This window comes from Entelurus aequoreus, linkage group LG05 (assembly GCF_033978785.1).
Source record: "Entelurus aequoreus isolate RoL-2023_Sb linkage group LG05, RoL_Eaeq_v1.1, whole genome shotgun sequence".
In the NCBI taxonomy this organism is placed as follows: Eukaryota; Metazoa; Chordata; class Actinopteri; order Syngnathiformes; family Syngnathidae; genus Entelurus; species Entelurus aequoreus.
Genome location: NC_084735.1, coordinates 54556991 through 54582978, shown reverse-complemented (window position 1 = coordinate 54582978; position 25988 = coordinate 54556991). Strand labels below are relative to the sequence as shown.

Sequence of the window (25988 nt, the reverse complement as noted above, 5' to 3'; positions counted from 1 at the left end):
CGGCTTTGTTCAGTTTTAAATTTTGGCCCACTCTGTATTTGAGTTTGACACCCCTGGTTTAAGGGGTTATCCGGCTTAGTGTAGACATAACCTAAGTCTCATTCTAAAGACATTTTACTTTTCAAACACATTAACAGGGTGCCAAAAATAAATAAATGATAAATGGGTTATACTTGTATAGCGCTTTTCTACCTTCAAGGTACTCAAAGCGCTTTGACAGTATTTCCACATTTACCCATTAACACACACATTCACACACTGTCAATGTGTGCAAGGCGCTAACCAGCAGCCATCAGAGGCAAAGGGTGAAGTGTCTTGCCCAAGGACACAACGGACGTGACTAGGAAGGTAGAAGGTGGGAATTGAACTCTAGTAACCAGCAACACTCCGATTGCTGGCGCAGCCACTCTACCAACTTCGCCACGCCGTCCCAAATGATAATTTAACTGTTGTTATTATAGTTTCTCGATCAATTTATACAAAACAAGCGACAAAATATTTTGGAGTGGATGTCATGTGACTATGTAGCTGCTTCCAAAGTGGCCATGTGTCAGGTAAGCGAGCAGATTTCCAAAAGCTTATTATTTGCTATTAAAGCTTATTTTACGTCAATTCAACAATTCTAAAGCTTTAATAAGGTGTCAAATATAATCCTTCCTCTGCTCTCACTACATTTTGTCATTCAATTCACATAAAACAAGCATAGGACAATAACAGGCTTTTAGACTTACAATTGTTATCGATAGCTTGACAAAAATGCTAATAAATGTCACCTGTTTCAATGATTTGACATGAATATGTGTTCTTTGTTCGATTCAGAGTACATTGTGTTACACATCAACTTGTAAAAAACAACACATTTACCAAGAACAATGTCTTGTGTACACGTCTTTAACACGAGTAGTATTATGTCGTATACGTGGAATATCAATCATTTTTTATCAATGACTGACGCTTGGAAACTTTTTCTGTGTGACAGTTGATTTGTGCTAAGTTTTCATTAAAATAAACACTTTAAAAAAATGCCCACATCTTGCTGTCTCTTGTGCGGACACTACAAAGTCAGGGTGTTGTCTTCGCATGGACGCAACAGTTTGCTGAACAGTAAGTGAGATGATGGCGACCCTGCTTTATTGGAGCAGTAGAACGTGAACACACAAACACACACACACACACACGCAGAGGGAGATCTTTCTTAGAGATTTACAGCTCTGCAGTCTGTCATCTCTCCTCACAATGCACAAGACAATGTTTGAATGTGTTACCTTCAGTACACACAGGACAGGAGCGAAGACATCGTCAGGTCGTGGTCGTCGTGTCTGATATTCCTGTAAAATGTTCCCCCTGCAGCTTTCTAGCTTAGCAAAGCAGCGTTTATATAAGCTCTCTCCCTCTCTTTCTCTCTCTCACACATGCTTGTTTTCTCCAAACTGCTCTGAGACGCTTGCACTGTGTGTGTGTGCGTGCGTGCAGGGGGAGTCAGACTCATTTGCATTGGTGATGCGCGCGCGTCATCGTCCCTACCACTGTCCGAACCACTGAGTGGTGTGCATCAGTCCTACAGCAGCGCAACACACCAATGCAGTGGTTTTCAATTATTTTCTGTCATTCCCTGCCCGCCCCCCACATAGAGGGCTGACATGTTTTTTTTCTTTCTCGCTGCTTATATTTATTGACTCATCCGTACAAACCACCGTATGAGTTGCAGGCACCAGCATTCTGCTTACAACCACCTGATCAAACATAGGCCATGTCCACACGAACACGGAGAGTTTCAAAAACACACATTTGGGGTTAAAACAATCTCCGTCCACACAAGTGTAGTTTCAAAACAGTCTATGTCTACACACAAACACATACACTTTCTGTTGTGCACATTTTGTCCAATCAGAAGCCTGAAAAAAGCAGCAATAGCTGAATTGGTGGCATTGAACTTTATTATGTTTATTTTTATATACTAGACGTACAATGAGATGTACATTGTCTTTAAAACCAGCCTGCACGTATACAGAGCCCTGGGAACATTATTAAAGAGCGAATACCCAACACTCATAGAATTATAACATGTTCAGCAACATGGTGATGTATTACATGTGCAGTGAAGTGTACATTATTTCTAAAAGGTGTCCTGGGCATGACGTTAAAGTGCATCCGGCAATGGAGGCTCATCTATGGGGTCTTGGGGCACTAGGAGGTTAACCCCTTTACTACTATTACCCCAGGTGGCCCTTGGCAAAGGCCTAGAACCTGACTGCCCCCTAGTCAGGGATACGGTGAAGACCTCAACGGCGGAGCAGGCGGAAGACGGTAGATTTAAGAACTACCACAACGACTGCGATGGCGGATGAAGGCTGCAGCAGAAAAGGGTCCCTAGTCGTCTTGGACTCCATGCCACTGGACCCTGACCCGATTTCTGTCAAGGATCGTGTGGTGACTGTCTGTGCACCAGTCTCCCCAAGTAAAAAAAAGTCAGGCACAGGCATCCTTCATAAAGGGATACACCCCTACCTAAACGTGTGGGTTCTTTTTTCATTAAAGCCGAGGATGAATGACCGCTTACATCACACAACTCAAAATGGCGGTAACAACAACCCCCACTTTTGGGAAAATATCCTGACGGTTCCTTAAGAGGGCCACTCCGAATTACTCGCTCTTAACTGCACACACGAATGTCAAACAAGAACAACATTGTCATGTGCACAATCGAACGATGACAGCGAACAATGACAACAAAGTCAAGCAAACAGGTGTGGCGAATCATGTCCTTAAAAGCAACCGCTACACACGTTCCCCTAGAATTCGCCATCACTAAAAAAACCCTAAACAGTCAATGGACAGGGGCACGGACGGGCCGACCAGACCGGGTGCGCCGGACTGGTAATAACGCCGGGGAGGCAGCAGGGGGGACCGGCAGGGCATTTGCACTGTCTAAGGTCCCAGGAGCCTGCGTAGAAGGATGCAAAACATTATCATAGGGCCTAGGTAGAGCGGGCGGACGACCCCGGCGCGGGGGTACGGCCGTAGTAACCGGCTGACTAAAATCCAAGTGGGCCGCTTTAAGCCGGTCCACCGTGATTCTTTCAGAGCGACCCCCCGATATCCAACAGAAAATGCTTGTCTACGCTCTCCAGGACGCAAAATGGCCCATCGTAAGGAGGCTGAAAGGGACCGCGGTGGGCGTCGTGGCGAACAAAAACAAACACCGCTCTTTGTAAAGAAGCGGGAACATGAGACGGCGTAAGGCCGTGTTGAGAAGTGGGGTTGTGGGAAAAACCCTTGGCGGCACAGAGGAGAGCAGTTCACTGCTCACCAACTGACCAAGGTGCCGTAGTGCTAGGAATAAAGTCACCTGGCACTCGCAAAGGCTGGCCATACACCAACTCTGCCGAGGAAGATTGCAGGTCTTCCTTGGGGGCAGTCCGAAGCCCCAGCATCACCCAAGGGAGTTTGTCTACCCAAGTGCTGTCTTTTAGGGACGCCCTGTGTGCTGCCTTTATGGACCGGTGAAACCTCTCACACATGCCGTTGGCCTGTGGGTGATACGCCGTCGTGTGGTGGAGTTTCACTCCCAAGCTCTCGGCCACGGTGGCCCAGAGCTCAGAAGTGAACTGTGAGCCCTGGTCAGATGATATGTCTGACGGGGTACCGAAACGGGCAACCCAAGTACCAATGAACATGCGCGCCACCTCTGCGGAGGTGGCTGACGTCAGAGGTACTGTCTCCGGCCAGTGGGTGGTCCTGTCGACCATCCTGAGGAGGTATGTGCAGCTGCGTGAAGATTGGAGAGGCCCGACCAGGTCCACGTTGACATGGTCAAAAGGGTGCTCCGGAACCGTAAACAGTGCCAGTGGAGCCCGAGTGTGGCAGTGCACTTTTGAGCGCTGGCATGCCACCCATGTGGAAGCCCAGTCCCTAACGTCCTTTTTCAGTCCACGGCAGACAAATTTTGCAGCTACCAGCCGCTGGGAAGGTATCCTCCCAGGGTGGGAAAGGCAGTGGATCGAGTCGAACACCCGCCGCCTCCAACTAGCGGGCACAAGTGGGCGTGGCCGACCCGTAGTGACGTCACAAAGGAGCGTAACCCTTGTGTCCTCAAATGGAACATCAGACAACCGTAGCCCTGTGGCTGCAGCCTTCGGAGCTCGGATGTCTGGGTCGTCGGCTTGGTCCACTGCCATCTGTGCAAAATCGAAAATATTGTCGAAAAATGTGCTATATTTTTGCTCGCAGGGGCGCAACTGCTTGCTAAAGAAAGCCAAAGGTTTCCAAGTGCCACCCACCCACTGCTCATGCACTGCACCTACAGCATAGTCTGACGCGTCCGTGGTGATTGCAATAGGAGCATCAGGTAATGGGTGTGCCAGCAGGGTAGCGTTAGCTAGAGCAGACTTGACCCCACAAAAGCACTGTGCCGTGCGTCAGACCAGTCCACCCTGTGCTTGGGAGCAGCCCCTTTAAGAGCATCATACAGCGGCCGCATGAGGTCAGCTGCCCGGGAGATGAAACAATGGTAAAATTTTACCATGCCAAAGAACTCCTGAAGAGCCTTAGCCGTGAGTGGGCGGGGGAAGTTTGGGAGGGGAACTGCCCCGCACTTTGTGACACGATGTCCGAGGAAGTCGATTACAGACAACCCGAACTGGCACTTAGCCGGTTGAGCAGTTAACAATGAACCCGTGTTGGCTAAGGCGCTGAAAAAGGGACCTGAGGTGGGTCACATGCTCGGCCTGGGAGGTGCTCACTACCAGGATGTCGTCCAAGTAGACAAACAGTCCAAATGGGGTGATGACCTCTTCGGGATATCAGAGGGGTGGACCAGCACCTGATGATATCCCCGGACGAGATCTACCTTAGAAAACACTGTTTTCCCAGCCAGGTTGGCGGAAAATCTTGTATGTGGGGGCCTGGATAACAGTCCGGGGTAGTCGCATCGTTGAGTCTGCGGTAATCACTGCATGGCCGCCAACCACCTCCATGTGGAGGGGCGACACCCACAGGCTGTCTGAGCGGCGAATGATCCCGAGGCGTTCCATGGTCTCAAATTCAGCTCTAGCGATGGAGAGCTTTGCAGGGTCCAGGCGCCGGGCTCGTGCGTGCACAGGGGGGCCTGATGTGGAAATGTGATGTTCCACACCATGCTTGGCGGTAGATAACGAGAACGTGGGCTGCGCCAGGGTGGGGAACTCAGCGAGGAGGCGAAGAAAAACATCCGCGGTGGGTAGCATGCTGGAAAGCCTGATGGAGTCTGTCGCGCTGAGACTGCACTTGTATGAGCAGAACATAATCGCATCCACCAAGCGCCTGTTTTTTACATATACAAGAAGGTCGAAAGCACAGAGAAAATCTGCACCATGAGCGGCACCGTCACTTTAGCAGTCACAAAGTTCCAACTGAAACGCTGTCCACCAAAAAACAGCTCTACGTACCGTATACCGTAAGTGCGGATAGGGCTGCCATTGGCCGCTTCCATGGGGGGGCCGTGGGACTCAGAAAGCATGTCCAACCTTGATGTTGGCAGGACGCTCCTCTGCTCACCCGTGTCATGCAGGAACCGTCGTCCAGAGAAGGAGTCCTGGATGAAGAGCAGGCTGCCAGTACTGCCGAGGCTTATGGCCACTGCTGAGCGCCGGCCCTGGCGTTTCCCGGCGGCGATCCACTGAAACTGCACGGGGGACTGCACCGCCTGGCTTTGGTCCCGAACTTTGCGTGGAAAAAACACAGTCCAGAATCCGGTTGCCATCTGGGGGGCACAGCAGCAGCAGCAGCAAGAGTGGAATAATTTGCCATGGGTCTTTCTGTCTCAGCCGGAAAGAATGCAGCCACATTGGTCGGTTGGGAGGCTAAAAAGAACTTATCAGCTTCAGAAGCAAGTTCGCGGCAGTCCAAAATGGCCGTGTTGGCTAAAGCAGCCCGCACCTGAGAAGGCAGGAGTCTCAGGAAAAGCTGCACGAAGAGGACTCCAGGCCTGTGCTCACCTAAGACAGGGGTCGGCAACCCGCGGCTCCGGAGCCGCATGCGGCTCCTTGACCACTCTGATGCGGCTCAGCTACATACATGCCGACCCCCCCGACTTTCCCAGGAGACTTATGGATCTCAGTGTCTCTCATAGATTACTCCCAGGGAAAAAATATTCCTATTTACACTAGAATTACTAAATAAAGGGCGTGCCCTAATTGCACTGCAGTAATTGTCCTCTATAGCATTTACATACAGCGTGCCAGTCCAGCCACATGTTGCATGTTGTTATTACTTGCACACACAGGAGACAGCAAAGCATACTTACTCATCAGCCACACAGCTTACACTGACGGTAGCCGTATCAAACAACTTTAACATTGTTACGTTACAAATATGCGCCACACTGTGAACCCACACCAAAAAAGAATGAAAAACACATTTCTGGAGAACATCCCACCGTAACACAACATAAACACAACAGAACCATTACCCAGAATCCCATGCAGCCCTAACTCTTCCGGTCTACATTATACACCCCCGCTACCACCAAATCCCCCCACACATCAACCTCCCCCCCCCCCTCTCCGTGCGTTGGTTGAGCGGAAGAGTTAGGGCTGCATGGGATTCTGGGTATTGGCACCGTCAGTGTAAGATGTGTGGCTGCTGAGTTAGTACGCCTTGCTGTCACTTACGTGAGCAAGCTGAAATCGCATTCTACGTGTGGTCGAGCAGGTACACCGTTAGGGCGGACTGTAGAGGGCGCCAAATGCAGTGTCATCACGCTCTGATATTCGGGAGTCTCCCGGGAAAAATGAGAGGGTTGGCAAGTATGACGCTTTCAAGCGCCATTCATTCAAAACTCGCGGGCTGCACTAACATCAAATTTCCACATTAAAGTGCGTGCCGGTGCGTGTGTCGGAGACCCCTGGTTAACATAGCACAAAGCATTTAAGCTTTGTATGCGGTGTTTTTCATTTTAAATTTAAATTTTTTTTTTGTGGCTCCCATGACTTTCTTTAATTTGTGAAACTTGCCAAAATGGCTCTTTGAGTGGTAAAGGTTGCCGACCCCTGACCTAAGAGGTCCAGCATTTTGTCCATTAGTTCGGAGGGCTTGCAATCGCCCAGCCCCTGCAACGAAAAAAGGCGGCTAGCTCTCTCCGCGTCGGAAAGTTCAAATGTCTTTAAGAGGTGAGCCTTCAACGTGAGGTTCTTGTTCCTCTCCGGTGGATGCGTGAGGACGCTAACCACTCTGGTCGCCGTCGCGATCCCGAGGGAGGAAACGACATAATAAAACTTAGTGTCGTCCTCTGTGATTCCACGCAGGGCGAACTGTGCCTCGGCCTGGGCAAACCATGCAGTCGCCGAAGATTCCCAGAACTTGGGAAGCTTCAGAGAAACCGCATTCGTCGTCATCGTCGATAATATTCACTGAATCCGTTCAGTGAAGTGAACCAGTGTTGCGATTGTAGCGTGAAAGCAAGACAACTTGAAGTATTGTTTGACACACAAAAACCTGTGCGTTGTTTATTCATCAAAGACAAGAATGAATGACCGCTTTCATCACACGACTCAAAATGGCGATAACAACAAACCTCCATCTTTGGGAAAATCTCCTGACGGTCCCTTAAAGGGGCCGCTCCGAATTACTTGCTCTTAACTGCACACATGAATGTCAAACAAGAACAACATTGTCATGTGCACAATCGAACAATGACAGCGAACAATGTCAACAAAGTCAAGCAAACAGGTGTGGCGAATTATGTCCTTAAAAGCAACCGCTACAATATTGTACATGTATAATGAAGTGTATATTGTCTTTAACATCACTGCACACTACAAGGAGGACGCTACATCATGTTTTTTTTAAGTTGCTTGTTCGCTTTTTACGCCCGTGAGCGGTCGCGCCCGGCTCCATCTACAAAAGAAATGTAAGTTAACTTCATGATTTGACTTTAAACAAGGACTAAAAACATAAGATAGTTTTGTATCTTTCTTATGACATAGAGCAAAAAGTCTTGCTTGTCAAAGTTCTCCCATCAGGTGGAGGTTTGACAGCGATCATATCCAAAACAGGTGACTGTCATTAGCGCCGGTGGGAGTCTCGAAAAGCCCATTTTGATGTATTTTTTTATTAATGTTGAGTGAAAGTAGCAGCATGTTTACATTCAAACATACAATAAGTCCCTTCTAGTGTGTTTAAAGCCAGCAAGGCAGTGTTGTTGAGCTTTGGCTCTGGCTGACCTGTACAGCTCCCGCTGTCTCAGGAAAGCACAGAGCATCCTGAAAGACCCATTCCACTGCCACCTAGAACTGCTACCCTCGGGCAGACGCTATAGGGTGCTAAAATCGGGCACAAATAGACTAAAAAACAGTTTTCACCCAAGAGCCATAGTAGCATTAAACAGGCACTGAGTGAGCACAATGTGTCCGCCGTTTTATTTTTTTGGACTATAATGTGCAATAATGTTATATGTGTATATGTACATACATGCATATGTATGGATATGTGCATGTGTGTGGATATATACATAGATACATATCTTCTTTGATCTTTTTTTACTATTTATATTACTAAATTATTGTGTATGCACCTTAGAGGATCTGCTCCAATTCTGTTGTTCTTTGAACCTGTTCACTGTAATAATGACAATAAAACTATTCTATTCTATTCTATTCTTTGGAAATGACAGCGCACAGCCGTGACTTCATCATAAGTCTCCGTTGGTGTCGTGTACACGCATACGCTAAGCGGAGAGTTTTGGATCTCTACACTTTGGCCAGCGTTTGCAAAAGTCGCCGTTTTTAAAGACACAATTATGCGTGTACGTGTGGACAAGAGGCCTAAACGCAGAGATAAGTATGCTATATTAAGTATCTGTGTTCGTGTGAACATGGCCTTAGTCACGCTAAACCCAAACACTTTGTATGCTTTTTTCGCAGTACTCGGTCTGTTTATCGTCACTTGTTTTATTTGCCTCCAATGCCTCCTGTTTTTTTCTGTTCAGAAGCAGAATCTAAAGATTTCTTATTGACCTTGTCAATGGAAGGGTTCATAGACATCGTTTTCAGTCCCTTCAGGGTTATGGTTATAATTAAGGTTAGGAATCAGTGGAAAATGTTCAGATGTTTTGTGGCTTAGTTTTTTCATACCACTGAATAAACTAGTGATTTTACATAATTTGCTATCAACCTTTAAATGTTCCTTAACCTCAAAAAGTACAGGATTTTAATGTATTGATGTTTTACTTGTTTTATTAGATTAGATTAGATTAGATTAGATTAGATTAGATTAGATTAAATTAGTTTATTTCAAAGGGGACAACGCAATTTCGTAAACACGACTACACATGGTTAAAAAAGCCAGAATTAGCCAGAAGGCTAGTTTTCATCTGTAGTCTCCTGGCCATGATGTAAAAAAGGCAGTAACATTACAATTTAAAGGAAAAAGAAAATAAAGAGAGAGAAAAAGAAGAAAAGCACACAATACATATAAAATATGATAAAAAATAAAATACAACATCACAACATAACATTTATCTTATCATCAAAACAGGCTCGTCTTTTAGTGCTGGCAGGTGTGGGCGTTGATAAACCACATTTTAAATTTTTTTGTAAAGGCCTTGTATGTTGTGACCAGTTTAATCTCCTCAGATTAAAACATATAAACTATATTGTTATGATCCGTTGCCCGGATCATAGTTTGTCTAAGTTTATTTAGGTTTTGATTCATGTGTGGTTTAAGTTCTGTTTCAGCACCCATGTTTTGTGTTTCTCAGTTGTCGTGGGTGCTGATTAGTGCCACCTGTCTCTGATTAGTGTTCAGGACGCTCACCTGTTCCTGGGCACTAATCAGAGAGCTATTTAGTCCTGCCTTTTCGCCTCACTCAGTCTAGTGCTTTTATTTGCTTTCATGCAATGATTTACAACGTCTACATATTCTTTTCCTGAGCTAAGCTTCGCCCTGTTCTTGTGCTTAGCTTTCCTGTTGGCTATCCCGTGAGCTTACCGTGCTATACGCACGTTGGTTTTGTTTATTTTGTATTTGGCATGTTTTCAAGAAGATTAAATCATTCTTCTTACCTGCAAGCTGCTTCCTGTCGTTCCGCCGCTTCCTGGAAAGACGACCTCCGGCATCAACATGCCTCGACGCCGTTACATATATGACAGTAAAAACATATACTCAGAGCTCATTGTCAAACTACTGTTCTGTTTTAATGAATTATAACTACAAATAATCATAATTAATAATAATTACGATAAGAACACCACCGAAGGCTTCATTACTCTCTGCTGTGTCATCCACAAACTGCAGACATTCTCAGTGTAGGTTTTATACTTGGAAAGTGTTTGTCCATTTTAAACATTAATTTATGTTCTAACACATGTCCACCTGCGTGTTAAGAGCATTTGTATTGAGAGTAATGTATAGCACTAACTTCTGTTGATAAGTAAGAGACGATGAGAGATTGTCATCACACCTCAATCTCTGTCATGTAATGCTTTCTACCTTCTAAGTCAGCGTAAATATTGGTGTTTTCCATGTAGCTCGGAAGTTGGAATTCGGAACTGGGAATGACGTTGCAAACGAGTTGTGAGCATTCCAGTTACTAGGTCGGAAATGAAGATGGCCACATTCATGAAAGGTTTTTTTTGCACTTGCCTTGTCTAAATAAAAACAATTTATGGGAAAATATGCACTTTTTCTGCAACCTTTAAACACAATGTATAACCTATAAAACACATGAAATAAATGTACAATGTTACTGTTACCATGTACAAACGTCCAACAATACATCGTAGATGGCTGATTTAGTGCAACAAAAACTATTTAGAAGTGCTTACTTCGGAAATTATACTAGGGCATATTGTTGTTTTACATTCAGGACAGCCATTTTTTAAACCAACTCGGGGTTGGTGAGAATGCTTCGACACCTCGAGGGGTGTTCAAGTTGAAATTTCAACGATTAACTCGGAAATTCCGACTCCCCAGTACAAATGGAAGGCGCCATAAATATATAAATACATGTAAACTAGGAAGTCAGGACACCAGTGTATTGCTAAACGTTTATATATTATATTACCCAGAAGACAACATTAAGGTGAGTTGAGTTCATGAAAAGTTTTACTGCACATAACCATTACTAACTATTATAAAACAACACACAAGTCATTGTTTTGTTTTTTTTGTCAAGATATATGTTTTTTTTTATACTGTAGGTAGAGAAAATTAATAATATTATAGGGGTAGGCCAAAGAAAAGGCAAACTAAATAAATACTTCCATTGAGGTGCAGGGAGTTGTTGGGTGTCCCCAGCTATGTGCAGCTAAGTAGCTTGCTACAATTCTCTGGGTATAGTTTCTCCTGTAGCTTAGCTACATTTGGTAGAGAGTAACTTGTAGATTAGCTTACTACATTTTCCAAGTAGCGTGCCCATCAATGCCAGAAGACTTAGTGTTGTAGACAGGAAATTAAGTAGATCTGACTTTGAGCATCAACAAGTTGATATTTTGTCACAGTTTGTTGTTTCTGCTTCATCTACACAAGAAACAAACATACGTTTCGACGTATAGTTAAAATGCAAGTTTGAGCGCCGTTTAGAAACAAATTTGACAGGTGAAAATGACCCTGATTAGCCAAAATATTAGTTGTGGGCATTGGGCAAATTTGCAAGGGCGCCCAATATGTTGGTTAAATCAATACAATACAATCCCCTTTATTTATATAGCACTATTACTAACACAACTGTCTCGAGAGTGCTGCACATGAAAAGGAAACAATAAAAAGTAATCAAATTACAAGCATTTAAAATGAAATAAGCAAAAAATTATAATAATAATTGAATAAAATAATAAAAGAGATCAATAAAATAGAATAAAACAATAAAAAACAAACCAATACAATAGAATAAAACAATAAAAGACACAGAGGACCACCCGACCCACGCCGATTTAAAAGCCAGAGAATAAAAGTGGACTTAAAACATTCAACAGTGGGGGCCATTCTGACACAGGGGGGCAGAACATTCCAAAGTTTAGGGCCAACAACAGAGAAGGCCCTGTCTCCCCTAGTTTTAAGCCTCGTTTTAGGCCCCACAAGTTGGAACTGACGCTCGGACCTCAACGTGCGAGCTGGAGCATACATTTGGATGAGGTCCGTGATGTACTTTGGGGCCAGCCCATTCAAAGCTTTAAAAACAAACAGTAACATTTTAAAATCTATTCTAAAACGAACAGGAAGCCAATGCAGAGAAACAAGAATCGGCCGCAGAGTTCTGGACTAACTGTAAGTGTGACAGTGCATTTTAACTTATTCCAGTGTAAAGTGCATTACCGTAGTCCAGACGTGATGAGATAAAAGCGTGACCTGTTCAAATTGTTTAAAAGATAGAAAATATTTAATCTTTGATGAAAATCGAAGGTGATAAAAACTTGATTTAACAACGGCGTTGATTTCTTAGTCACATTTAAAACCATGGTCTATAATGACTCCAAGGCTCCAGTGTAATGTGCATTAAGTAGTCCAGACGTGATGATATAAAAGCGGGAATTAGCGTGGTCGTGTCATCATGAATTCCAAGGGGTACTTTACAATGGTGCTAAATGAAACTAGCAAAATATACCACAGTAAAAAAATAAAAATAGAACAGAACGAGATGTGTAAAATAAAAACATGAAATAGAATGAAAATAAAATACCATATTTTGGAGTGTACAAAAGATGATAATGTATGTACAATACATGGACAGTGGGGCTGTAAATAGTTTAAATTATTGAGTCTTACAGCAAGGGGGGGGGGGGGGGGGGGAATCTTGTGGCCATCCATTTCTACCGCTTGTCCCTTTCGGGTTCGCGGGGGGTTCTGGAGCCTACCCCAGCAGCACTCGGGCGGAAGACTAGTTACACCCTGGACAAGTCGCCACCTCATTGCAGGGCCAACACAGAGACAACATTCACACTCACATTCACACACTAGGGCACAGTGGGGTTTTGGCTTTCCTGAAGTCCATGATCATGATCTCCACTATTTTCTGAACAATCAGATCCAGATGGTTTGGCGACACTAGGACACCAGACGTTCCAACTCCCATCTGTAAGCAGGCTCAAGGTGTAATCCGCAAACCTGTTTTTAGGTTAAGAGTGTCCAAACATTTTGACTCGGTGGCCGCATTGGGCTAAAAAAATTTGGCCAGAGGCCGAAAGCTGACTGTAACAATTGATATAGACACATAGAAGACCATTTAGCACAAATATCTTGAACATTTTTTTTTTTTTTTTACAAAAGAGAGAATGATTATTTATGTATTCAATATTTGTTAACTTACTTATGGTATATTTATTTATGTCTTTATTTATTCATTGACTTTTCTGTTACAAACATAGAACAAAGAAATGGGATAAAACTGCAATGATATGAAAAGGGGTAGGATTAAATCAGCTCCTTTTCGGACCTGCGAACCGACCGAGTGAGAGCTGAAGATCCTGGCCAGATGAAACCATCAGGACCACATCATCTGTAAAAAGCAGAGACCTAATTCTGCAGCCACCAAACCGAATCCCCTTAACACCCTGACTGCACTGAGAAATTATTTCCATAAAAGTTATGAACAGAATCTGTGACAAAGGGCAGCCTTGGTGGAGTCCCACCCTCACTGAAAACGGGTCCGACTTACTGCCGGAAATGCGGACGGAGCTCTGACATCGATCTACCAGGAGCGGAACGCCACAATCAGACAGTCCGATACCCCATACTCTCTGAGCACTCCCTACAGGACTTCCCGAGGGACACGGTCGAATGCCTTCTCCAAGTACACAAAGCACATGTAGACATGCACACTCAAGGACCTTGCCGAGAGTATAGAGCTTGTCCACAGTTCCACGACCAGGACAAAAACCACACTGCTCCTCCTGAATCCAAGGTTTGACTATCCGGCGTAGCCACCTATCCAGTACACCTGACTAGACCTTACCGGGAAGGCTGAGGAGTGCGAGCCCGAACTTCCCCAAATTCTTCACGTCTGAGTTTTTGCCTTAGTGACCGCCGAAGCCGCACACCGTTTGGCCGCTGCCTCCGGAGTCCCATGAGCCAGAAGGACCCGATAGGATTCTTTCTTCTGCTTGACGGCATCCCTCACCGCTGGTGTCCACCAGCGGATTCTAGGATTACCGCCACGACAGGCACCAACCACCTTGCGGCTGCGGATAGTAGGGAGATACCTCTGCTGTTGCCGCAGTCTGCTTTGTCGCCTTTGCGCTTATAGATCGTTATGATGTTAGCCTCCTTCCAATCTTGCGGGATGACTTCAGACGACCAGATGGCAGTGATCAGCTGGTACATTCTGCGGTGCAGGAGATATCCACCGTGCTTCAATATTTCTCCCGGGATCTCGTCAAGGCCTGGGCTCTTGTTGTTTTTTAGACCCTTGATGGCCTTGAGTACCTCTGAGAAGCTGGGAGAGGAGTCCAGCGAGTCTACAGGGGGCAGGCATGGGAGGTCAGAGAGTATGTCTGTCTGTACAGGGAGATTCGGAGCGACAAAGCGACGATTACCCCATTAATTTGAGCGAGGATGAAAGATTTGTGGATGAGGAACGTTAGAGTGTATGACTAGAGAGGCAGTGAAGGACGTATCTTTTTTCGCTCTCACCGTAATTTAGGTACAAGCTGGCTCATTGGATTCCACACACTCTCTCCTTTTTCTATTGTGGATCACGGATTTGTATTTTAAACCACCTCGGATACTATATCCTCTTGAAAATGAGAGTCGAGAACACGAAATGGACATTCACAGTGACTTTTATCACCACGACAATACATCGGTGAAACACTTAGCTACTGAGCTAACGTGATAGCATCGTTCTCAAATGCAGATAGAAACAAAATACATAAATCCCTGACTGGAAGGATAGACGGAACATCAACAATACTATTAAACCATGGACATGTAACTACAGGGTTAATAATTCTCAGCCTGGCAAAGCTTAACAATGCTGTTGCTAACGACGCTGAAGCTAACTTAGCAACTTAGCAACCGGACCTCACAGAGCTATGATAAAAACATTAGTGCTCCACCTACGCCAGCCAGTCCTCATCTGCTCATCAACACCCGTGCTCACCTGCGTTCCAGCGATCGACGGCGCGACGAAGGACTTCACCCGATCATCCGTGCGGTTGGCGGCTAGCATTGGCTAGGCGTCTGCTATCCAAGTAAGTAGTCCTTGTTGTGTTGCTACAGCCAGCCGCTAATACACCGATCCCACCTACAACGTTCTTCTTTGCAGCCTCCATTGTTCATTAAACAAATTGCAAAAGATTCACCAACACAGATGTCCAGAATACTGTGGAATTATGAGATGAAAACAGAGCTGTTTTGTATTGGATTCAACGGGCTCCTAATACTTCCGTTGCCGTCGTGACGTCACACGCATACGTCACATCCAAAGGAGTTTTTCAACCGGATGTTTAGCGGTAAATTTAAAATTGCACTTTATAAGTTAACCCGGCCGTATTGGCATGTGTTGCAATGTTAAGATTTCATCATTGATATATAAAGTATCAGACTGCGTGGTCGGTAGTAGTGGGTTTCAGTAGGCCTTTAACCTTCATCCGTCTTTACTGCCGGGGACGACGCGTCATCCTCCGGCAGTTCCGCCGTTGAGGTTTTTGGATTGCGCTTTGTCTGGAACTTCCCCCTCGACCTTACCGCCATGGTTGAACCTACCAGGAGCCGAGGCTCCCGACGGCATCGCTCTTAGGTTCATTGGAACACACAAGGCTCTCCACCACGACAAGGTGGCCACCCGTGGAGAGCAAAGACTACAAATACGAACACAGCTAGGACATGTACTCTCGCCAGAAAGCTGACTCTGCATCGAGTACTTGTCTCAGGCCCCCTGCCTGCGAGGGGCACTAATGAGAGGTATAGCAGATTAGTCTCACTTAATAGGTAGCCGGCTAGTTTTTGTACAGAACAGGGACTTATGTTTATTGATAACTGGCCCTCTTTCTGGGGAAAACGGAGCTTGCTGTGGATACAGGCTGGACAGGCAATTAGAGCGCCTGCTAGCCCAGGTGAGGAGTCAGTTAAGAAAGAACTAACCAGCGCCAAGCTGGACAATTTATTGTAGAATAATACATAACTCACAGATGTAGACATGCATTCTACTGAGATGGCAAATTATAAAGTGTCAAAACCACCTCAGACCAAGAAAATAATCTCAAGATCCCCACCTTATCAATTCCCAGATGTGGTCAAAATGGTTTGAGGCACACTACACAAGATAAACGTAATATCATCATAGTTTTTGTCAATCGCTAACAAGCACTTACTAATACTTCAGATACTTTTTCTAAACTCTTAACACAAACTTACACCTACAAAACACAATTGGCCAAAAGGAATATCTTCTTCTCAAAAACACATTTTTGTTAAATATATACTAATTCTTCATTTCAAAATAGAACACATATTTCTCTGCACACACTAACTTTAGCAAAACACTGGAAATGTATCTCAAAATTAAATTATTATGTCAAAGAATAACACTTGTTTTCACTACACAAGGTGCATAAAATGACATAATCAAAGTACACTAGTTTTCAATACTGTATACTGGCTATTGTTGACATTACAAAAACTGCACAGACTTTTGTTTTGCATGCAAAATTTATTGGTTGGGAACTCTATGTTCACTAGAATGTTCACAGTCAAAAACATTCCGGTAAAAAGCAATTTTTTTTTTTCCTGTCTACTACAGGAGGTACAGTACAACTACTGTTTACAATATGATACAACAGAAACAGTTTTACAGTATTGCTTACAGTGAACAAAATATCCATGAAACACAACAGCATTCTGAACAAAACAACAGCAAAAAACCCATATATGTATTACTGTATGACCTTATTGACATGTCAAGTGAGAATAGAAACAATCCATGTAAAATGCAATGCCGTACTTAATTGTTGGTTTGTTGAAAGATGCATATAATGGAGGCAACCTGTTATGATCCGCTGATCATAGTTTTTTGGGTTTTCGGGTCATGTGTGTTTTCTTCTAGTCTTGGACTTCTTTCGTTCCTGTTTGTGCACCTCTGAGTTGGTTACAATAGCTACTTATTACTTTTACCTGCCGCTTGTGTTCCGAACGCGCACTTGTTTGTAATCACTGACATTATTTAAGCCTGCCTTTTCCAGTCAGTCAGTCTGGCTTCTTTATTTGCGTCACGCGACTGCTACGTAAGTTTTTGCTTGTCTCCTAGCCCCTGCTAGTTGTCATAGTCTGTGCTAAGTTGTAGCCTTAGCTTCCGGTGCGCTCGGCACCTTATCCAGTCAGTTTTTTTTCTGTTTTGTTCCTGTTTTGTGTTGTTTTATAATTAAATCAAGTTGTTACCTGCAACTCCTGTCCGGATTCGTCCTTTGCATCCTGGGAGAACAAAACCCTGCATCATCATGCGCCCCGATCGTAACACAACCGTTGACCGCCTCAAATTGTGCTGTACCCTTTCAAAAGCCTGTTTTAAGTGTAAGACCGTGGTTAATTACAAGGTCAATGATATTGGCACCAATGTAATCACTGACTACTGTTGTTGCAGCCCTTGGAATGCCACCGTGATGCCTTCTTACACCTCTACCTTGCCGTCTCCTTGGGCCTGCTCTTCTCTCTGGGCACCTTCTCTTACTGTTTTTCGTTCAGACATTACAGTGTTTGTCTTTTTGTTTTCCCAAAATCATCACTAAAGTCTTCCTGACTACTGCCACTGAGTCTAAACCAGACTGGAATTAGCTGTGGTTGGCCCGATTTACCCAACTTAAATTAGATGCGTGTCAATTATTCTATTGTTTGATATCAGCTGAGATATATTGCTTTTGAACTGATATCATTGCAGAAGCAGAGGTTTTAATACTGTATCCAAGGTTTGTAATATTGTTTTTGCTTGCTATTGTGGGATGTTGTGTGGGATGCTGTGTGTTAACATTTGTAAATAATACAAAAACAATTCATAGTTTTGAAAATATAAGAAATGTCGAAATGTGTTCACTGGCTGCATATTGTGTGAAAACGACATTAAATGTGTGAACGGTATGGCCATAAAACAAGGGCTTTTTAAACATCATATCATTGTCTCCCAAAGCGGCAGCATGGTGGGGCAGGGGTTAGTGCATGTGTCTCACAATACGAAGGTCCTGAGTAGTCCTGAGTAGGCTCTGGATCTTTCTGTGTGGAGTTTGCATGTTCTCCCCGTGACTGCGTGGGTTCCCTCCGGGTACTCCGGCTTCCTCCCACCTCCAAAGACATGCACCTGGGGATAGGTTGATTGGCAACACTAAATTGGCCCTAGTGTGTGAATGTGAGTGTGAATGTTGTCTGTCTATCTGTTTGCCCTGTGATGAGGTGGCGACTTGTCAAGGGTGTACCCCGCCTTCCGCCTGAATGCAGCTGAGATAGGCTACAGCACCCTGCGACCTTGAATGGGACAAGCGGTAGACAATGGATGGATGGATATCATTGTCTCCCAAAGCGTTATTAGTTAATGAAGTTACTAGCGACAACACTCTTAACGTCATTGCTCCAGTGAGACTTAGCTGAAACCAGATTATTTTTTTCCGCTTAACAAAGCATTTCCTCCTAACTGTATGAGTTCACAATGTAGCTCGTCCCCTTAGTGGCGGGGTCGCATCAGTCTCTGATGAAAAACATAACCTTATATATATATATATATATATATATATATATATATATATATATCCATTGCCAGACTGAGACATCAAAAATAACAGACTGACGATCACAATTGAGGCAAACAAACACACTGTAAACTTCCTGGATGTAACACTCAACCTGAACAACAACACATACCGGCCATTTACTAAGCCAGACACCACATTACAATATGTACACTGTGACAGCAACCACCCGCCCGTCACAACCAGGAACATTCCAGCCGGCATCAACAAGAGACTGTCAGCCCTGTCATCAGACGGGGAATCATTCAACCAAGCAACACCGCCATATCAGAAAGCACTCAACGAAAGTGGATACCAATTTACCCTCCAATACGACCCACCAGCAACTAAAATAAGAAAAAACAGTAAACGGGACAACATACTCTGGTACAACCCCCCATTCAGCAAAAATGTCAGCACGAACATTGGACACAAATTCCTTGCACTCATTGACAAGCACTTCCCCAAAAAACATGTACTCAGGAATATATTCAACAAGAACACCTTGAAACTTAGCTACAGCTGCATGATGAAGCATCTGTATATGTATATATATATATATCGTCCGGTGGACGAGAGGGTAGCTTCCCTCCGCCTTCGGGTGGGGGGACGGGTCCTGACTGTTGTTTGCGCTTACGCGCCAAACAGCAGCTCAGAGTACCCACACTTTTTGGATTCACTCGAGGGAGTACTTGAGGGTGCTCCCCCGGGTGATTCCCTCATTCTACTGGGGGACTTCAACGCTCATATTGGCAACGACAGTGAAACCTGGAGAGGCGTGATTGGTAAGAATGGCCGCCCGGATCTGAACCCGAGTGGTGTGTTGTTATTGGACTTTTGTGCCCGTCACGGATTGTCCATAACGAACACCATGTTCAAGCATAAGGGTGTCCATATGTGCACTTGGCACCAGGACACCCTGGGCCGCAGTTCCATGATCGACTTTGTAGTTGTGTCATCGGATTTGCACCCTCATGTTTTGGACACTTGGGTGAAGAGAGGGGCGGAGCTTTCTACCGATCACCACCTGGTGGTGAGTTGGCTGCGATGGTGGGGGAGGATGCCGGACAGACCTGGCAGGCCCAAACGCATTGTGAGGGTTTGCTGGGAACGTCTGGCAGAGTCTCCTGTCAGAGAGAGTTTCAATTCCCACCTCCGGAAGAACTTTGAACATGTCACGAGGGAGGTGCTGGACATTGAGTCCGAGTGGACCATGTTCCGCACCTCTATTGTCGAGGCGGCTGATTGGAGCTGTGGCCGCAAAGTAGTTGGTGCCTGTCGTGGCGGTAATCCTAGAACCCGTTGGTGGACAACGGCGGTGAGGGATGCCGTCAAGCTGAAGAAGGAGTCCTATCGGGTTGTTTTGGCTCATAGGACTCCTGAGGCAGCGGACAGGTACCGACAGGCCAAGCGGTGTGCGGGTTCAGCGGTCGCGGAGGCAAAAACTCGGATATGGGAGGAGTTCGGGGAAGCCATGGAAAACGACTTCCGGACGGCTTCGAAGCGATTCTGGACCACCATCCGCCGCCTCAGGAAGGGGAGGCAGTGCACTATCAACACCGTGTATGGTGAGGATGGTGTTCTGCTGACCTCGACTGCGGATGTTGTGGATCGGTGGAGGGAATACTTCGAAGACCTCCTCAATCCCACCAACAAGTCTTCCTATGAGGAAGCAGTGCCTGGGGAATCTGTGGTGGGCTCTCCTATTTCTGGGGCTGAGGTTGCTGAGGTAGTTAAAAAGCTCCTCGGTGGCAGGGCCCCAGGGGTGGATGAGATCCGCCCGGAGTTCCTTAAGGCTCTGGATGTTGTGGGGCTGTCTTGGTTGACAAGACTCTGCAGCATCGCGTGGACATCGGGGGCGGTACCTCTGGATTGGCAGACCGGGATGGTGGTTCCTCTCTTTAAAAAGGGGAACCGGAGGGTGTGTTCTAACTATCGGGGGATCACACTCCTCAGCCTTCCCGGTAAGGTCTATTCAGGTGTACTGGAGAGGAGGCTACGCCGGATAGTCGAACCTCGGATTCAGGAGGAACAGTGTGGTTTTCGTCCTGGTCGTTAACTGTGGACCAGCTCTATACTCTCGGCAGGGTCCTTGAGGGTGCATGGGAGTTTGCCCAACCAGTCTACATGTGCTTTGTGGACTTGGAAAAGGCATTCGACCGTGTCCCTCGGGAAGTCCTGTGGGGAGTGCTCAGAGAGTATGGGGTATCGGACTGTCTGATTGTGGCGGTCCGCTCCCTGTATGATCAGTGTCAGAGCTTGGTCCGCATTGCCGGCAGTAAGTCGGACACGTTTCCAGTGAGGGTTGGTCTCCGCCAAGGCTGCCCTTTGTCACCGATTCTGTTCATAACTTTTATGGACAGAATTTCTAGGCGCAGTCAAGGCGTTGAGGGGATCCGGTTTGGTGGCTGCAGGATTAGGTCTCTGCTTTTTGCAGATGATGTGGTCCTGATGGCTTCATCTGGCCAGGATCTTCAGCTCTCACTGGATCGGTTCGCAGCTGAGTGTGAAGCGACTGGGATGAGAATCAGCACCTCCAAGTCCGAGTCCATGGTTCTCGCCCGGAAAAGGGTGGAGTGCCATCTCCGGGTTGGGGAGGAGATCTTGCCCCAAGTGGAGGAGTTCAAGTACCTCGGAGTCTTGTTCACGAGTGAGGGAAGAGTGGATCGTGAGATCGACAGGCGGATCAGTGCGGCGTCTTCAGTAATGCGGGCGCTTTATCGGTCCGTTGTGGTGAAGAAGGAGCTGAGCCGCAAGGCAAAGCTCTCAATTTACCGGTCAATCTACGTTCCCATCCTCACCTATGGTCATGAGCTTTGGGTTATGACCGAAAGGACAAGATCACGGGTACAAGCGGCCGAAATGAGTTTCCTCCGCCGGGTGGCGGGTCTCTTCCTTAGAGATAGGGTGAGAAGCTCTGTCATCCGGGAGGAGCTGAAAGTAAAGCCACTGCTCCTCCACATCGAGAGGAGCCAGATGAGGTGGTTCGGGCATCTGGTCAGGATGCCACCCGAACGCCTCCCTAGGGAGGTGTTTAGGGCACGTCCGACCGGTAGGAGGCCACGGGGAAGACCCAGGACACGTTGGGAAGACTATGTCTCCCGGCTGGCCTGGGAACGCCTCGGAATCCCCCGGGAAGAGCTAGACGAAGTGGCTGGGGAGAGGGAAGTCTGGGCTTCCCTGCTTAGGCTGCTGCCCCAGCGACCCGACCTCGGATAAGCGGAAGAAGATGGATGGATGGATGGATGGATATATATATATATATCACGCCCTTATTGTCACCTCACTATCACCCCCCAGTTGGCCCAGTCCATTTTTTGAGAATTGCTTTACCTAATTATAGGAAAATCAAGAATTTATTGTGCATTTGTGGAAGTGATGCTTTAGTGTTGAAGGGAATCAAAGATGAGTCATCGATGCAGCTCAGTCCAGCACTCCTGACCCAGTTGACAGCTTTACATTTCAGAACCACGGACAGATCCCCTCGTGACCCTAAGGAAAGAGCAGAGAGCAAAGCGCTTCATCACGTCGACTTTCAAACAGAGTCTGCACAACCCCCAATAGCCTGGATACAAGACTTTGTGTGTGTTGTCAAGGATACGACTTTGTTCATCTCCTCTCTTTTTATTTAGCGGTTAGGGTTTTGAAATGTTGATTTGCTTGGAAGTCTGAGAATGGAAACAAAAATGGAGGTTGATCCACAGCCAATTCAAGGACAGAGAAAACCACTTAAACCGCTGTTTTGTTCTACTTTTTTCTGTTTTGCTACTTTGCTGTAGCTAAGAATTGTACTTAATTTCAATATCAAATACAACAGAGAAATTCCACAAGGGACCAAAACCACAAGTACCAAAAGTCCACTCAAAGTTGTATACTTCATAGTTAACATTGTAAATTCAAAATATGTTATTCATGTTCACTCTGGGTGTCTTATTCAGAAAAAACCTGTCAAGTGTGGTTCTGTTTTTTGAATTGGTGTCAGGGAATGTGCACCAAAAAATTTGCAATATTTTACACTACTTTTAGTGCATACACTGTGCTCTTTATGCACTTTAACATTGCACACACAGCAAATTGATACACATTTGTAGCAACGTTACATCAGTATTTCTACATGTAAAAGTCTTGTATTAACAATTTAAGCATCCATGTTTTTGGTCTGCAGCAGGATTTAAACCTTTGATCCTCAGTGTCCAATCCCTCTGGATTTATAACCAGCTTCCCCCACAAAGTGAACACCGTAGCAAAAAACTATTTATTAAGAATATACTAAAAATAAAAATGCACACATACGATTGAAAAGAACAAGAACCAAGGACAATATGCAAAAGAAAAAGTCAAGAAATACAAATACATACAAGTAACAAGCTACTTTGGCTTTAAACAACAACTTTAAAGAGGCCTTATGATGATTTGAAGCTACATATAGAACACTTTCCCTGTGGTCTAGATCAGGGGTTCTTAATCTTTTTGACCTGGAGGCCCTATTGTTGTGCTACAGGGGGCCCAGGATTGAATTAGAAATCTTACTCCTGATTTTAATCGTATTCAATATAATGTAAAGTGTACAACATTGTCAAATGATATGAAATTATGCGTTAATTATCAAGATAATTATGTTTAACTTATAAACCTTAGGCTTGGATAAGGCTGATTTTAAAAATAAGTACTAAACCAATATACTGCATAAGAAGGGACTCATGAATAACTGATGAAAAAAATACATACATACAATTATGTTGTGCTAAAATAAATGAACTAAATAAATAATGAACACGTTTCTCAACTGAACTTCCCCAAAAAATTTAAGTGCAAATTAAAATACAGCGTCAGCGCTTTAATCATATTTGTATGCGCTTGAGAAGCTTCTCTATGACTTTAGGCCCAGACTTCTTCTGTTGGTTTGAAATTGTTATAACTGCAAAAGTATCACAATCTATGTTTGGAAAATGTACATTGTTAAATATATACTTAGAAGTCAACAATGCTTTTTAAAAAAAAAATTTCAGACACGGTCGAAAATAAACTTCATGAACATAATGTAGATTCACTCGGTCACAACATTAGGTACACATGCGTACTCTCTGATCAATTTAGACTCTGCACAATTATTATGCCCGTGCCAAGATTTGATTTATTTCTGTTTTCTCATAGCCTGAACCCAAGGACACAACAGCAGTGACTAGGATAGCGGAAGCAGGGATTGAACCTGGATCACTCAAGTTGCTGGCACGGCCGCTTTACCAACCGAGCCACGCCAGGATCCGAAACTTCATGCAAGCTCACGCCAAAATGCATGAAAAGACGAAATGAATCTTAGGTCCCCTTTAAGAACAAACCAAAGAGAACATGCAACAACAAAAAAAAGTCCTGTCTGAAAATATTAAGTACTATTGCCTAAAAGAGTATTAAGGGCCCCCATATGCAAAACTAGCTTTTCTTACCAATTGGTACCTGTTTTTGTGTATCTGGAATCTGCATTAGTCCCAAGAATATGAAATAAAACCATGGAGACACTGTTCCCCTAGCATTCAAAAAAGCGGTTATTCATCCTCTGCTCAAAAGACCTAACCTCGATCCTGACCTCATGGTAAACTACCGACCGGTCTCCCACCTTCCGTTTATTTCCAAAATTCTCGAAAAAATTGTTGCACAGCAGCTAAATGAACACTTAGTGACTAACAATCTCTGTGAACCTTTTCAATCCGGTTTCAGGGCAAATCACTCTACGGAGACAGCCCTCGCAAAAATGACTAATGATCTATTGCTAACGATGGATTCTGATGCGTCATCTATGTTGCTGCTTCTTGATCTTAGCGCCGCTTTCGATACCGTCGATCATAATATTTTATTAGAGCGTATCAAAACACGTATTGGTATGTCAGACTTAGCCTTGTCTTGGTTTAACTCTTATCTTACTGACAGGATGCAGTGCGTCTCCCATAACAATGTGACCTCGGACTATGTCAAAGTAACGTGCGGAGTTCCCCAGGGTTCGGTTCTTGGCCCTCCACTCTTTAGTATTTACATGCTGCCGCTAGGTGACATCATACGCAAATACGGTGTTAGCTTTCACTGTTATGCTGATGACACCCAACTCTACATGCCCCTAAAGCTGACCAACACGCCGGATTGTAGTCAGCTGGAGGCGTGTCTTAATGAAATTAAACAATGGATATCCGCTAACTTTTTGCAACTCAACGCTAAGAAAACGGAAATGCTGATTATCGGTCCTGGTAGACACCGACATCTATTTAATAATACCACCTTTAAATTTTACAACCAAACAATTACACAAGGCGACTCGGTAAAGAATCTGGGTATTATCTTCGACCCAACTCTCTCGTTTGAGTCACACATTAAGAGTGTTACTAAAACGGCCTTCTTTCATCTCCGTAATATCGCTAAAATTCGTTCCATCTTGTCCACTAGCGACGCTGAGATCATTATTCATGCGTTCGTTACGTCTCGTCTCGATTACTGTAACGTATTATTTTCGGGTCTCCCTATGTCTAGCATTAAAAGATTACAGTTGGTACAAAATGTGGCTGCAAGACTTTTGACAAAAACAAGAAAGTTTGATCATATTACGCCTATACTGGCTCACCTGCACTGGCTTCCTGTGCACTTAACCCTTGTGTGGTGTTCATTTTGTTGTTACTCAGCCAGTGTTTGTGGGTCTGATGGACCCGTTGCATTTTGTGGATTTTAATGCCTCACAATCAAACACTTTTATGTTAAAATACTGACTTATCCCAAAAAACATCTGTAATGAAGTGCTTCGAGAGGCTGGTAAAAGAATATATTGTCTCCAGACTTCCCCCCACATTCGACCCATACCAGTTTGCTTATCACCCTAACCGCTCCACAGAGGACGCCATCTCCTCTGCACTCCACCTGAGCTTAGAACATCTGGGAGGAAAGGACACACACATGCGGATGTTGTTTCTGGACTTCAGCTCAGCATTCAACACCATCATCCCGCAGCACTTGGTGAGCAAACTGGCCCCCCTTGGATTCAGTACCCCCCTATGCAACTGGCTGCTTGACTTCCTCACAGACAGACCCCAATCTGTGAGCGTGGGCAACAACACTTACAGTGCCATCTCCCTGAGCACCGGCTCCCCCCAGGGAGTCCTGAGTCCGCTGCTGTTCACGTTGATGACCCATGACTGCTGAGCCAGGTCCACTACTAACCACATTGTGAAGTATGTGGACGAAACAACAGTAGTGGGCCTCATCCGTGACAACAACGACATGGACTACAGGGAAGAGGTGAAACATCTGGTTGACTGGTGCAGAACC

General features: G+C 45.0%; 1 protein-coding gene across 1 annotated transcript in view; it reads right to left on the bottom strand.

The window, feature by feature from the left end:
* Nucleotides 1-1431, bottom strand: part of wscd1b (WSC domain containing 1b) — a 182916-nt gene extending 181485 nt beyond the window's left edge. Inside the window, exon 1 of the mRNA XM_062048394.1 lies at nt 1266-1431. The gene's annotated coding sequence lies outside the window, so the exon portion shown is untranslated. The remainder of the gene's footprint in view (nt 1-1265) is intronic.
* Between the last annotated feature and the right edge of the window lie 24557 nt (nt 1432-25988).